Source organism: Entelurus aequoreus, linkage group LG12, assembly GCF_033978785.1.
Source record: "Entelurus aequoreus isolate RoL-2023_Sb linkage group LG12, RoL_Eaeq_v1.1, whole genome shotgun sequence".
Taxonomy (NCBI): domain Eukaryota; kingdom Metazoa; phylum Chordata; class Actinopteri; order Syngnathiformes; family Syngnathidae; genus Entelurus; species Entelurus aequoreus.
In genome coordinates, this window is record NC_084742.1 from 45,554,406 (window position 1) to 45,570,672 (window position 16,267).

Consider the following 16,267-nt stretch of genomic DNA (forward strand, 5'->3'; position numbering starts at 1 on the left):
ACCTGCGTTCCAGTGATCGACGGTACGACGAAGGACTTCACCCGATCACCGATGCGGTCGGCGGCCCGGAGACGGAGGAAGTCAAGGTGAGGTCGGCGGCTAGCGCGTCTGCTATCCATCTCAAAGTCCTCCTGGTTGTGTTGCTGTAGTCCGCCGCTAATACACCGATCCCACCTACAACTTTCTTCTTTGCAGTCTCCATTGTTCATTAAACAAATTGCAAAAGATTCACCAACACAGATGTCCAGAATACTGTGGAATTTTGAGATGAAAACAGAGCTTTTTGTATTGGATTCAATGGGCTCCGAATACTTCCGCTTCAACCGTTGACGTCACGCGCAAACGTCATCATATCGAAACGTTTTCAGCCGGAAGTTTGCCGGGAAATTTAAAATTGCACTTTATAAGTTAACCCGGCCGTATTGGCATGTGTTGCAATGTTAAGATTTCATCATTGATATATAAACTATCAGACTGCGTGGTCGGTAGTAGTGGGTTTCAGTAGGCCTTTAAGTCTCTCAGCACTGCCCCACTTCCCGTCACCCCTTTGTGCCTTTTTGTCCCGGCGGATTTGACTTGTACACTCCTACCCTCTTCCGCGATGCGAGCAAAAAGAGCAGAGGGTCTGAAGGGCCCGTGTGAGATAAAGCACAATGTCTGAGCATGCCTTGGCTCTCTCCACTGAGTGGGAAAATTGACTGGGATTGTCTGTGGCAGTCCTCTCTGATGCTTAAAGTGCTGCGCCAATTAGTTTTTACACACACACACGCACGCACTGTCTTTGTGCTAACTTGCTTTTTTGCCTGTTATGTCACAAAATGTGTGTTTGCACCTACACGTGCAGCTTTGCATGCCACATGGCCCAACTAGGTGACAGAGGCAGAATAGGGAACAAGGCTAACATATATGACAACAGGATCGAGTTGCTGTGCTTACATGGGCATTTACATCTTGTCTCGTACCAACCAAATGATTGACTTTTGAATATAATGATATATATGAATATATTGAATTATTGACTCTGCTACATGTGGTGCTATCCCAGTCTATACACCTTGCCATGTGTAATTCACATAGAGCATTTTTTTCATCTTGGTTTCACGCTGTCAATACACCGTGGGGTTGATGGAATGGGCTGCCAGTGAAGGGAACAGATTTATTTACGTCTAGGAATAGATATTTGCCGTCACCAGCCTACTAGAGCTGAGCCCGGTGCCGGAACAGAGCAGAGCGGAGCAACAGAAACCCTAATAATGATCAAGCTCACATGTTTACGCTTTTCTCCCTTTAAGGTACTCAAAGCGCTTCGACACCTGGGGGTTCAGGATCTTGCCGTTTACAGGGTAGGCAGGTGTTATGAGACTAGTGTACACTACCGTTCAAAAGTTTGAGGTCACCCAAACAATTTTGTGGAATAGCCTTCATTTCTAAGAACAAGAATAGACGGTCGAGTTTCAGATGAAACTTCTCTTTTTCTGGCCATTTTGAGCGTTTAATTGACCCCACAAATGTGATGCTCCAGAAACTCAATCTGCTCAAAGGAAGGTCAGTTTTGTAGCTTCTGTAACGAGCTAAACTGTTTTCAGATGTGTGAACATGATTGCACAAGGGTTTTCTAATCATCAATTAGCCTTCTGAGCCAATGAGCAAACACATTGTACCATTAGAACACTGGAGTGAGAGTTGCTGGAAATGGGCCTCTATACACCTATGTAGATATTGCACCAAAAACCAGACATTTGCAGCTAGAATAGTCATTTACCACATTAGCAATGTATAGAGTGTATTTCTTTAATGTTAAGACTAGTTTAAAGTTATCTTCATTGAAAAGTACAGTGCTTTTCCTTCAAAAATAAGGACATTTCAATGTGACCCCAAACTTTTGAACGGTAGTGTATGTGTGGGTGCAAGAACGGCAGTGTGTAGTGTGAGTGACGTCAGTGAGTGAGTGGACAAGTAAGTTAAAGTAACACTGATAGTCACACACACACTAGGTGTGGTGAAATTAACCTCTGCATATTTGACCCATCCCCTTGTTCCACCCCCTGGGAGGTGAGGGGAGCAGTGAGCAGCTTTGGTGACCATGCCCGAGAATCATTTTGCTGATTTAACCCCCAATTCCAACCCAAGCAAGGAGGTAATGGGTCCCCTTTTTATAGTTTTTGGTATGACTCGGCCGGGGTTTGAACTCACGACCTACCGATCTCAGGGCGGAAGAGTTTTGTATATTTGATGATCCTGTGATGGGTGATGAGTCAAGAAGACGCCAATGCTTGATTTGTTTCAGCGAGCCTCAGACTGGAACTGCAGAATGGGCCTGATTACTCTTCTATTGTCCTCTCGGACAACTGTGCCTAAATGCCCCATACATGAAGACCCCCACTCTTCGTAACTGTAGCCTCGAAGCCTTTGTTGTTTGGCCAGTCAATCTTTCCCTGACATTATTCTTCTGATCAGTTTGAGTCGGGCGAACTCCGACCCCTATCTTCTACTCCTACCTGTGAGGGCTTCCTACCAGATGTTGCTCATGTCTTTACACTTACTCCTGAAATCCAAACCTGCATTATTTAAAGATTCCAATTTCATGGGTGCCAGAGCCACCACTCTCTAGAGAGCTTGTGATGCACATGTGCACTATTGAATCTATCTAAGGCAGGGGTGTCCAAACTTTTTCCACTGGGGGCCGCATACGGAAAAATTAAAGCATGTGGGGGCCATTTTGATATTTTTAATTTTCAAACCATAACGAAATATATGCATTTTTTTAATTTATTTTACCTTTAGGGGTCCCAGGGACCATGAAGGGTCTCAGTCATTAAAATGTTAAAAATAAGTCAGATTATCATTTTTTTTTTTATTATTTAACGCTTACAGTAAATCTCTATATTAACTTCAAGTTGATATAAAGTAATACAAATTTAAAAAAATGTTTTATGGCTTTTCTGTCAAAAACAACTTAGTTTTTTTTATAGTAAAACTAAAATATGCAGTATTTAGTAATTAGAGCCCTAAAAGATCAATAATGCAGGACACCATTGATTTTAAGTCTTTAATATTTTTGAGTAATCACAGTGAAAAGATAAATAAAAAATCACAAAATATATTTGGGATCCAAAAGGTGCCCCACTCATAAAGTGATACATTTTTATTATTTATTATATTATTTTATTTATTTATCATTTATCATTTAGTAGGTTTTTCTTTTACTTTCAACACTTAAGTTACGAGATCAACTTCAGATATATCTGTCAATTTTATGCCGGAACTATTATTTTGTTTGTTTTATGCGCTTTTGTCAAAGAAAACTTTGATGTTTTTATATGGCTACTACACAATATATGCAATATTTACCACATAAAACATTTTAAAGTGAAATATTTGAAGTAATTGGAGCCCTGAAAATAATTCATTATAACATGGATTTTTTTTCTTTTTGAGCAATGGCAAAAAAAGAAAAATGAAGAAAGACAAAAGAAAAAAAAACAGCCTGCATGGCAGCTTTTGTGTCAACATTGCAACTTTTTCTCATTAGATTTCACCTCATTCCACTTTTTTTAATGTTCTTTTTTATTTTTACAATAGTATTTCCAGAATGTGTGGCGGGCCGGTAAACAATTAGCTGCGGGCCACAAATGGCCCCCGAGCCGCACTTTGGACACCTCTGATCTAAGGGCATATTTCCTTAGTAGAATAATCCTCTAAAGGATTCTGTGACCAAATACAAACACATGCTAGTTCACGATCATATTAGAAAATGGTACATGGTATAATTTACCACAAGAGCAAGCGGGATCATGTGTCAGTTTTATTAGAGCTATGAACGGGTTCGGTTGTGTACTGTAAAACTAATCATAGAGTAACCAGATGTTCACAAATTGGTAGCCTTATCATTCCGAGCCGAAACCGTGTAAGTGATCGGTGTTACACCCAACTAAAACATCGGCCTTGGAGGGAATGTTTTCCCTGTGGTCCTCTACTACGGTCTGGGGGCCGAACAGCAGGAAAGGTGGAAGATAGGTGAGCCGGAGCCTCACTTGTCAGAATGGAAAAAAACAAAAAAAACATGCAATAAATATTAATATTTTTCCATTAAATTGTGTTATAAATGTATTTTATGTATGATTAAAATCACTTTTTAACATTTACTTGTGTATAACTCACTATATTTGCACACAAACCAATCATGAGGCTTCTGCGTGTGGTGCCGTTTCACCTCCTCACCGCAGATATTGGATGCGAAATGTGACTCTTTCTGTTTCCATTCAAGTCTTTGGTTTCCATGGCGTTGCTGTAAAATAGCGCTAAATATACGCGGGGCAAAGGCCGTAACCACTATTGAGGACACCGAGGTCATGCAGTGTAAATCTGGGGTTACTTCAAATAATACTTAAAGTTAAAGTTAAAGTACCAATGATTGTCACACACACACTAGGTGTGGCGAAATTATTCTCTGCATTTGACCCATCACCCTTGATCACCCCCTGGGAGGTGAGGGGAGCAGTGGGCAGCAGCAGTGGCTGCGCCCGGGAATCATTTTTGGTGATTTAACCCCCAATTCCAACCCTTGATGCTGAGGGAGGTAATGGGTCCCATTTTTATAGTCTTTGGTATGACTCGGCCGGGGTTTGAACTCACAACCTACCAATCTCAGGGCGGACACTCTAACCACTAGGCCACTGAGTGTGTGTGTGGGAGAGAAAATGAGGAAGAAGGTGTGACTTACTTCTGGTCTGCATGTATGATGTCGCTAAAACATTGTTTACAGACACATATTCACACCATGAATATCTAGCTTGTACACTGTAGAATCTACAGCCTTTTTTAATATAAGTGCGACATCAAAATTCTTGATAATCGGACTGGAGAGTGCTTCGGAATTTTCTACATTTCCCACAATGCATTGCCGCTAGTCATATTGGTAGGCTTTGTTTGTAAACAAGCTCATTGTTGCTGATTCTTAATTCAGTGTAGTGTTGTCCCGATACCAATATTTTGGTACGGGTACCAGTACCAAAATGTATTTCGATACTTTTCTATACTTTTCTAAATAAAAGGGGACCACAAAAATTTGCATTATTGGCTTTATTTTAAAAATAAATCTTACTGTACATTAAACATACACTACCGTTCAAAAGTTTGGGGTCACCCAAACAATTTTGTGGAATAGCCTTCATTTCTAAGAACAAGAATAGACTGTCGAGTTTCAGATGAAAGTTCTCTTTTTCTGGCCATTTTGAGCGTTTAATTGACCCCACAAATGTGATGCTCCAGAAACTCAATCTGCTCAAAGGAAGGTCAGTTTTGTAGCTTCTGTAACGAGCTAAACTGTTTTCAGATGTGTGCACATGATTGCACAAGGGTTTTCTAATCATTAATTAGCCTTCTGAGCCAATGAGCAAACACATTGTACCATTAGAACACTGGAGTGATAGTTGCTGGAAATGGGCCTCTATACACCTGTGTAGATATTGCACCAAAAACCAGACATTTGCAGCTAGAATAGTCATTTACCACATTAGCAATGTATAGAGTGTATTTCTTTAAAGTTAAGACTAGTTTAAAGTCATTTTCATTGAAAAGTACAGTGCTTTTCCTTCAAAAATAAGGACATTTCAATGTGACCCCAAACTTTTGAACGGTAGAGTATGTTAACTATTGCAAATTTGTCCTTGAATAAAATAGTGAACATACAAGACAACTTGTCTTTTAGTAGTAAGTAAGCAAACAAAGGTTCCTATTTTAGCTGCTGACATATGCAGTAACATATTGTGTCATTTATCATTCTATTATTTTGTCAAAATTATGAGGGACAAGCTGTAAAAATGTATTATTAATCCACTTGTTTATTTACTGTTAATATCTCCCTACTTTCTCTTTTAACATTTCTGTTTACTTTTTAGAGGCGGTATAGTACCGAATATGATTCATTAGTACCAATGATTGTCACACACACACTAGGTGTGGCGAAATTATTATCTGCATTTGACCCATCACCCTTGATCACCCCCTGAGCAGCAGCGGTGGCCACGCCCAGGGATATTTTTTGGTGATTTAACCCCCAATTTCAACCTTTGATGCTGAGTGCCAAGCAGGGAGGTAATGGGTCCCATTTTTATAGTCTTTGGTATGACTCGGCCGGGGTTTGAACTCACAACCTACCGATCTCAGGGCGAACACTCTAACCACAAAAAAATGGTTTACTCTACAACCCTAATTCAGTGATAATCATATTGCAGACAACGTGTGCAATTGTCAACTGCCACAATCGAGTTGGGAGAGATATTACTGGCTAGAGTATTTCATGCTCAAAACTCCAAAAGAACAAACCGAGTGCAGAAGGGATAGCACAGAAAAAGCATAGGGATCAACTGTGCCTGAAAATGTAAGCTTTAGGGAAGCTTCAAACAAAATAATACACAAAAATAATACAAAAAACAAGAATGTCCAAAGAATTACTAACCATGTTTGTACCTCCGACTTACATAGACAATTATCCCACAACCAACAACTGGGAGACTGGTTTGAATAGCCCTCTGGTGCTTATTAACACCAGATGAGAAAATCAATACAAACAACCCGCAGGTGAGGAGATAAGCGCTCAGAATCAGAATAAAGCTACTGCAACAGAATACAAAAAAAACAGGAAGTGAAGCCAAAAACTAAACCAAGAATGGCCTGCCCTACAGGTCGTAACAGGAAAGGTTTAAATAGAAGAGAATATTTCTGTTTCCACAAGTTGGAGTTATTCCCCAAAGGGACGGGACTAATTTATGTGCTTCAAGGACACACAACCAGTCAATGGGAGCTAAAATGGGTGCTTTTTGGTAGAGGATCAAACACTTATTTCCCTTCGTCACATAAAAATTACTGTAATGTATAACCTTACCTATCATTCCATTCTGTCTCTCTGTTACAATTCATTTCATTTTCATTTCATTTTTTCATTTATTTATTTATTTCAGGCAATGACATAAAAAAGTACAACGTTGACAACACATAATAATATAAATTAATATAGTGCGAAAGGTAATGCATAGTATGTAATGCATGATTGTCCAGTTTTGCCTGAAAGGGAGTGGGAAGAAGATAATTTATTTAATCCCACCCCCAGTTCTCCATTCAGTGATTATTCACATGAGTGTGAACTTTGTTCAAGGATTATAATACATATGTTGTATCATAGTGGCATTACCACAGGTAACAATAATTATTACACTGTAACAATACATCTACCATAAACAATTCCGGACTGTTTATATGTTTGTAAGGGGTAAATCTTACTAAATCAGCAGGGCATGAAATACTTACCTATATTTTTCCGACTATAAGGCACACTTAAAATATTTTTTTCCCCCTCAAAACTCAACAGTGCGCCTTAAAACTCGGTGCGCCTAATGTACGGAATGATTCTGGTTTTGCTTACCGACCTCGAAGCAATTTTATTTGGTATATGGTGTAATGATAAAGGTGACCAGTAGATGGCAGTCAAACATAAGAGCTACGTTATAGAGTGCAATATGATGGCAATATGACTCAAGTAAACAACACCAACATTTTATATGTTCCATTGAAAATATAGAAGATTATACACGGCGCTCAAAAATCTATCAAAATGTTTAAGTACGACTTTGGTAAGCTATGAAGCCGCACCGCTTAAGATTGTATTGTGTTTCAACATACGAGTATTACTATGGTGTGTGTATAAGGGAAGACACAATATTATGCAAAAGCAGCTTGTCTTACTTTGTGGTACCAGCTGATCTGTATTTGGGATCTGCATAAATCCTGGAAAATTGCGCGCGTCCGCCTTTGTAGTCCGTGCCGATTCCGTATTCGATAAGCTTCTTCTTTTTCTCTATCTTCTTATTATGGAACATTCATCCTCCTCTGTTGCCATTTCTAATATAAAGTAGTGTAAAGTTCTTACTTATATCTGTCAATAAACTCGCCATGAAAGCGCTAAAACATACCGGTATAGTGAGTTTACACAATTCACCCAAGGAACTTTGGTTATTAGAGATTCCGGTCGGACAGTTTTTCACGGGACACATTTCCGGCCTTGTTGTTGTTTCCGGATGAGGAGATGCTGCTCCGTTATTGATTTATGTAAAGTCGGAATGTCATTAAAACAGTTAGCTCCATCTTTTGACACTTCTTCGACTCCCGTCCTTGCACGCTACACCGCTACAACAAAGATGACGGGGAGAAGACGCTGCCGAATGTGTCAAGGTTTTCCCTGACAGTTTGGTCAAGTTTTAGTTTTCCTCTGCGTTTGTCTTAGTTTCCTGTCTTTAGTTCCTGTCAGCACTCTTATTTTGGTTATTTCCTGATTTTCTCCCTGAGTGTTTTGTCCCCTCAGCTGTGGCTGATTGGCACCTGGCCACACCTGGTGCCAGTCAGCCAGCTGCTATTTAAACCTGTCCTGCCCTCCAGTCACGGCTGGATCATTGTCATTGTAGTGTCTACCTGAATGTCACTTGTCACTTGTACCTGTAGCTTCTACCTATTTGTCGTTGTAGCTCCGTCTACTTTTGTCCACTCCGCTTTAGTCATAGTTCCTTCATGTCACAGTAAGTGTTTTTGTTTATTGTCCACAGTTAGCCTTTGTGCTATTTTAGTTTATAGCCTAGTTTGTTCTCCGCCTTGTGCGCGCCTTTTGTTTGTTCCCTTTTGTTTGTTTTTTGCTATAGAGCTGAATTAAATCATGTTTTCCTGTTCAACGCCTGCCATCATCTCTGCATCTTGGGGTTCCCCACCAACAAACTCTGACAGAAACAGAATGATCCAGCCGTGACTGGAGGGCAGGACAGGTTTAAATAGCAGCTGGCTGACTGGCACCAGGTGTGGCCAGGTGCCAATCAGCCACAGCTGAGGGGACAAAACACTCAGGGAGATAATCAGGAAATAACCAAAATAAGAGTGCTGACAGGAACTAAAGACAGGAAACTAAGACAAACGCAGAGGAAAACTAAAACTTGACCAAACTGTCAGGGAAAACCTTGACAGAATGTGAGCCACGTAAATAAGACCGCCCACAAAACTACGCAGAAAGCAGCTTGAAAATGATCTGTAGAACATAATCTATGCAACATTTTGACCAAAGAACCACCATTACATGTTATATAAACCACAAGCAAGTGTTTTCAATTTAGAAAAAAAAAAAAAGATAATATGACTCCTTTAATGCGCCCAATAATCCGGTGCGCCTTATATATGAAAAAAGATTGAAAATAGACTTTGGAGGTTGCCCTCCCGTGGGTCCTCCAGACCACCAAGCATTGACATGAGAGCCCGGGTTTCAGGATGTAATATGGGTTTATTTTCAGGGTTTTTCCATTCTTTTGCTTTTCAGCACAAAGTCTGTCTCTCTGGGTTCGTATCTGTGTCGCTCTCGCTCCAACCACTCTCTCCTCCCGGCTGCTGCCTTTTAACAGAGCGACAGGTGATTAGATAACCAGGCCCAGGTGGGCCATCTACGCACCTGTCACTGATCTCGAAGCCGGTCCTGGCACACCCCACTTCGCTGTAGGTCCGCAGGCCACGCCCCACTCCACATAGACCATTCATCGGCAGTACGCTTTATAATCCGGTGTGCCCTATGGTCCGGAAAATACAGTATTTACCTTACTGTACGCTGACATCCTCTCCAGGCTATTAAATGTGTTGCACAAAGAGCAAACACACACACACAAGAGGTCCCTGGTATCTACTAGCAGAGGCCTTGACATACATGCAGCACTGAGGAGAAGAAAGGATGAAAGAGCTTCAATAGAATGCCTGGAAGAGGGAGAATGTGTGTATGTGTGTGCATTGCTGGTGTAAAATATGTCACAACACATGCCTTTTTATTCTTTTAATGCTCCATCTTTAGCTGGCTTCAAAGCACGCAAACACTCCATCTATAAGACATTCGCATCCTGCCACTTAGGAGGGTGCCACGTTAGAAGAGTGTGTGTGTGTGTGTGTGTGTGTGTGTGTGTGTGTGTGTGTGTGTGTGTGTGTGTGTGTGTGTGTGTGTGTGTGTGTGTGTGTGTGTGTGTGTGTGTGTGTGTGTGTGTGTGTGTGTGTAGCCTCAGATGTTATCAGTCATATCGTCTGCTGGCCACAGATTAGGTCATTATGCCTTTTAGCAAGGCCAAATTCATTCCTCCTGTCTACTTGCGTTAATAAATCTCCTCAGACGTGCGCATGCTTTGGTCATTGTTGTGGCATGTGACTTTGTGCACGCCAGCAATTGTGTGTCTGGGGAAATCCCTCTCTCTCATGTGTGTGTGTGTGTGTGTGTGCGTGTGTGATTCGTATGAATTTATGCGGCGAGGACCTTGTCTGCTTGCATTGACGTGAGGCGGCCCGGGGATTTTGTCTCGCCGCCGCTCGTTGTGTTTAACAACAGGAGGACTCACGCGTTGTTTGCGAGCACCATTAAACACTCAGCAGGCGTCTCTGGAGAAGACCTATTAGCATAGATTATTTATGGCTGGCTGTTGTTCCTTCATCCCCACGTTGGCCTGGATTTGAGGGATTTTAAAGGCTAGTTAAAAAAAAAAAAAATCAATACACATTCATAGGTACGGTCAAGTGCACGCCGAAGCAACAGGTGGCGCTACAACTAGGGATGCAACCAACTACTAGTTTGATAGTTGACGAGTTATCGACTAAATTGAAATCTGTTGAATTCTTTTAAATTGAGTTTGAGATATTTTTGGCACTTGCTAATTAAAAATAGAGACAATGAAGATGATTACATCATTTAGACATATTTATTTATGAACTGTACACAAATCAGTCAATCAATCAAAGTTTATTTATATTAAGTTAAAGTTAAAGTTAAAGTACCAATGATTGTCACACACACACTAGGTGTGGTGAAATTTGTCCTCTGCATTTGACCCATCCCCTTGGGGAACAATAGCCCTTAATCACAAGTGTCTCAAAGGGCTGCACAAGCCACAACGACATCCTCGGCTCAGATCCCACATCGGGGCAAGAAGAAACTCAACCCAATGGAAACAACGAGAAACCTTGGAGGGGACCGCAGATGTGGGGACCCCCTGGGCGACCGGTGCAATGGATGTCGAGTGGATCGAGTTAATAGTGTGGGAGTCCAGTCCATAGTGGGGCCAATAGGGGATCATTTTGAGTGGAGATAAGTCAGCAGTGCAGAGACGTCCCTAACTAATGCCGAGTGGTCCACCCCGGGTCCGGACTTTGAACAGCTAGCGCATCATCTGTGGTCAGGGGGGGGGGGGGGCTGAAAAGAGACGGCAGATCAACTGGCCTAAAAAGGGGGTCTATTTAAAGGCTAGCGTGAACAAATGGGTTTTAAGATTTAAGATGTGGCTTGTGCAGCCCTTTGAGACACTCGTGATTTAGGGCTATATAAGTAAACTTTGATTGATTGATTGATTGATAAGATGGGACTTAAATGCTTTTACTGAGGTAGCATCTCTAACTGTTACCGGGAGGGCATTCCATAGTACTGGAGCCCGAATAGAAAACGCTCTATAGCCCGTAGACTGTTTTTGGGCTCTGGGAATCACTAATAAGCCGGAGTTCTTAGAACGCAGATTTCTGACCTGGACATATGGTACAATACAATCAGCAAGATAGGATGGAGCTAGACCTTTTAGTATATGTAAGTATATGTATATGTATTTATTAGGGGTGTGGAAAAAAAATAGATTCGAATTCGAATCGCGATTTTCACGTTGTGCGATTTAGAATCGATTCTCATTTTTAAAAAATCGAGTTTATTTTTTAATTTTTATTTTTTTATTTTTTTATTTTTTTTTATTCATTTTTTAAATTAATAAATCCAACAGAACAATACACAGCAATACCATAACAATGCAATCCAATTCCAAAACCAAACCCGACCCAGCAACACTCACAACTGCAATAAACAGAGCTATTGAGAGGAGACAAAAACATGACACAGAACAAAACAAAAATAGTGAAACAAAAATTAATATTGTCAACAATAGTATCAATATTAGTTACAATTTCAACATAGCAGTTATTAAAAATCCCTCATTGACATTATCATTAGACATTTATAAAAATAATAAAAAAAGAACAATAGTGTCACAGTGGCTTACACTTACATCGCATCTCATAAGCTTGACAACACACTGTGTCCAGTATTTTCACAAAGATAAAAGAAGTCATATTTTTGGTTCATTTAATAGCTAAAACAAATTTACATTATTGCAATCAGTTGATAAAACATTGTCCTTTACAATTATAAAAGCTTTTTACAAAAATCTACTACTCTGCTTGCATGTCAGCAGACTGGGGTAGATCCTGCTGAAATCCTATGTATTGAATGAATAGAGAATCCTTTTGAATCGGGAAAAAATCGTTTTTGAATCAAGAATTGCGTTGAATTGAAAAAAAAAATCGATTTTGAATCGAATCGTGACCCCAAGAATCTATACTGAATCGAATCGTGGGGCACCCAAAGATTCACAGCCCTAGTATATATGTAAGTAGTAAAACCTTAAAGTCACATCTTAGGTGCACAGGAAGCCAGTGCAGGTATATATGTAGGTATACAGGTATATGTATATAGGTATTTAAAGGTTTTGATTGATTTGATTGAAACTTTTATTAGTAGATTGCACAGTACAGTACATATTCCGTACAATTGACCACTAAATGGTAACACCCCAATAAGTTTTTCAACTTGTTTAAGTCGGGGTCCACGTAAATCAATTCATAGTATATACAGTATACAGAACGGACAGATTTTCTGGTAACGACCCCTGCGAATGGACAATTGACTACGAGTGCAGTCTGCAAATGTGGCAAGGTCTGCAAAAACCAGACGGGTCTAAAGATACACCAGACCAAGATGGGCTGCCTAAGGAAACCCGTGGCGCAACGCACAGTGCCAGTACCCTGTACGGCACCTGATGAGACGGAGGAGGATCTAGGCCCGGACACTCCCCACAGTGCCCAGAACCTCCAAGCACCACCGGCGCAACCCCAAAGCAGACCGCCAGAGCATCGTCGGATATTGTGGCCCGCTGCCAACAAGGAGTCAGAGTGGAAACAGTTTGATGAAGATATTAATACAGCCCTGGAAGCAACCAAGGGTAATGTGGACCAGAGGCTCAAGACAATGAGCACATTCATAATTGGCATTGCATCAGACAGGTTTGGCATAAAGGAACAACGTGCCACCAAGACTACAACTGCAGCACCAATTCCAAACCGGCGGGAAACCAAGATTTCCCAACTCAGACAAGAACTGAGAGTACTCAGGAGCCAGTACAGGAAGGCAAGCGAGAATGAGAAGGCAGCCTTGGCAGAACTGAGGGGTGTGGTAAGGGATAGGCTACTCACCCTGCGACGTGCCGAGTGGCACAAGAAGAGAGGCAAGGAAAGGGCCCGCAAGCGCAGTGCCTTCATTGCAAATCCATTTGGATTCACAAAGAAGCTGCTGGGAGAGAAACGCAGTGGTCAACTCTCATGTCCCGAGGAGGAAATCAACCTCCACATCAAGAACACCTACAGTGACGGCATGAGAGAGCAAGAACTCGGCCACTGTGCAGCCCTCATATGCCCACCAGAACCCTGCACGCTGTTCGACATCAGTGAACCCACCCTGAAGGAAGTTAAAGAGGCAATCAAATCTGCCAGAACAGCATCAGCACCAGGCCCAAGTGGAGTTCCGTACAAGGTTTTCAAACAGTGTCCCCGCCTGTTGGAGCGTCTTTGGAAGATCTTCCGGGTGATCTGGAAAAGAGGGAAAGTACCTCAGCAGTGGACGTATGCAGAGGGAGTATGGATTCCCAAGGAGGAAAACGCAAGGAACATCGAGCAGTTTAGGACAATCTCCCTCCTCAGTGTTGAGTGCAAGACCTTCTTCAAAATCGTTTCCAATCGCCTCATGGGATTTCTCCTGAAGAACACCTATATTGACACCTCGGTGCAGAAGGGAGGAGTCCCAGGAGTTCCAGGGTGCATCGAACACACTGGTGTGGTAACACAGCTGATCCGTGAGGCACGAGAGAACAGAGGTGATTTGACAGTACTGTGGCTGGACCTCGCCAATGCTTATGGATCAATTCCACACAAGTTGGTGGAGTTGTCTCTGAGCAGATACCACGTTCCAGAGTAGATTTGCAATCTCATCCTCGACTATTACAACAACTTTAGTCTGAGGGTGTCCTCTGGCACTTCAACATCAGATTGGCATCGTCTAGAGAAAGGTATCATCACCGGCTGTACAATCTCTGTGTCCCTGTTTGCACTGGCCATGAATATGCTTGTGAAGTCTGCGGAAGTAGAGTGCAGAGGCCCTTTGTCCAAATCCGGCACCCGGCAACCTCTGATTAGAGCTCTCATGGATGATCTCACGGTAACCACAACATCAGTGTCTGGTTGCAGATGGCTCTTTCAAGGCCTTGATCGACTCATTAGTTGGGCAAGAATGAGTTTCAAGCCCTCTAAGTCCAGGTCCTTGGTCTTAAGAAAAGGAAAGGTAACCGACCGCTTTCGCTTCAGTCTGGCAGACACCCAAATTCCATCTGTGTCAGAAAAGCCAGTGAAGAGCCTGGGCAAGCTCTTCACTGGTGATCTGAAGGATACCGCTGCACGTCAATCTACCAGCGATAACCTCAACATGTGGCTCTCAGCTGTGGACAAGTCAGGACTTCCTGGGAAGTTCAAGGCCTGGATATATCAGCATGGCATCCTGCCTCGTCTCCTCTGGCCGCTGCTAATGTACGAATTCCCAATGACCATCGTGGAGGGATTTGAGAGGAAGATCAGCTCGTCCCTGCGCAGGTGGCTGGGTCTGCCACGGAGCCTAAGCAGCTTTGCTTTGTTTGGGCACAACACCAAGCTGCAGCTTCCTTTCGGTAGTCTGGCAGAGGAGTTCAAAGTTTCCCGGGCCAGAGATGTCCTGCTCTACAGAGATTCTGCTGATGGGAAAGTATCTTCAGCAGGTGTGGAGGTCAAAACAGGAAGGAAGTGGCGTGCCCGGGATGCAGTGGAGCGGGCAGAGGCGAGGCTGCGGCACAGCACCCTGGTGGGAACCGTAGCCACTGGTCGGGCTGGGCTGGGTAGCAACACCAAACCAAACTACAGCAGAGCCAGAGGAAAGGAAAGACGAAAGCTTGTCCAAGAGGAGGTTTGCGCCGAGGTGGAGGAGGCTCGCTTCAGCAGAGTGGTGGGAATGAGCAAGCAGGGGGCCTGGGCCAAGTGGGAGCACATAGCTGGTCGCAAGATCACCTGGACCGAACTCTGGAAAGCGGAGCCACACCAGTTTAAGTTCTTGGTCCAGTCAGTTTATGATGTCCTCCCAAGCCCTGCTAACCTGTTCACCTGGGGCCTGATAGACGCACCTGTGTGCCAGCAATGTCAGAAAAGAGGATCATTAGAACACATCCTCAGCTGTTGCTCAAAGGCATTGGGAGATGGCAGGTATCAGTGGCGCCACGACCAGGTCCTGCGGGCAATAGCAGACACCATCTGCATGGGCATCAACACCAGTAAGCGGCAACACCCAACCAAGAGCACAATTGCCTTTGTCCGAGCAGGAGAGAAACCTCAACCCTCCAAGAAGACCCAGAGGGGCCTTCTAACAACAGCAAGGGACTGGCAGCTCTTGGTTGACCTGGGAAGGCAGTTGCGATTCCCAGACATCATCGCAACTACAACACTCCGGCCAGACATGGTCTTGATGTCTGGAACCAGCAAGCAGGTGGTACTCCTTGAGCTAACTGTCCCCTGGGAGGACAGAATGGAGGAAGCTCAGGAAAGGAAGAGAGCGAAGCACGCAGATCTTGTGGCTGACTGCCGGAGGAACGGGTGGAAGGCCCGCTGCGAGCCTATTGAGGTGGGCTGCAGGGGTTTTGCAGGCAAGTCCTTACACCGGGTCATGGGGCTCCTTGGGATTTGTGGACTGCACAGGAGAAGAGCCATAAAAAACATTTTGGAAGCGTCTGAAAAGGCTTCACGTTGGCTCTGGTTGAGGAGGGGGGACGCGTGGCGTAGTGCGCTACCTGGACACAAGTCGAGGGACTGATCACCCTCGGCTGGGTCGCCCGGGTGAGGGTGTTTGATTAAGACCCGAAACACCCTATGACCCCGGGAGAATCACTGATGATGTGTCCAGGTTGCACCATGAGGTGTATTATAGTACTAGGCGTAATATGATCACACTTTCTTGTTCTTGTCAAAAGTCTGGCAGCCGCATTTTGTACCAACTGTAATCTTTTAATGCTAGACATAGGGAGACCCGAAAGTAACACGTTAC

At 43.1% G+C, this 16,267-nt stretch overlaps 1 pseudogene; it reads left to right on the top strand.

Moving 5' to 3' along the window:
• LOC133661285 (uncharacterized) overlaps window positions 1-15,935 on the top strand; it is a 34,493-nt pseudogene extending 18,558 nt beyond the window's left edge.
• Window positions 15,936-16,267: the final 332 nt, after the last annotated feature.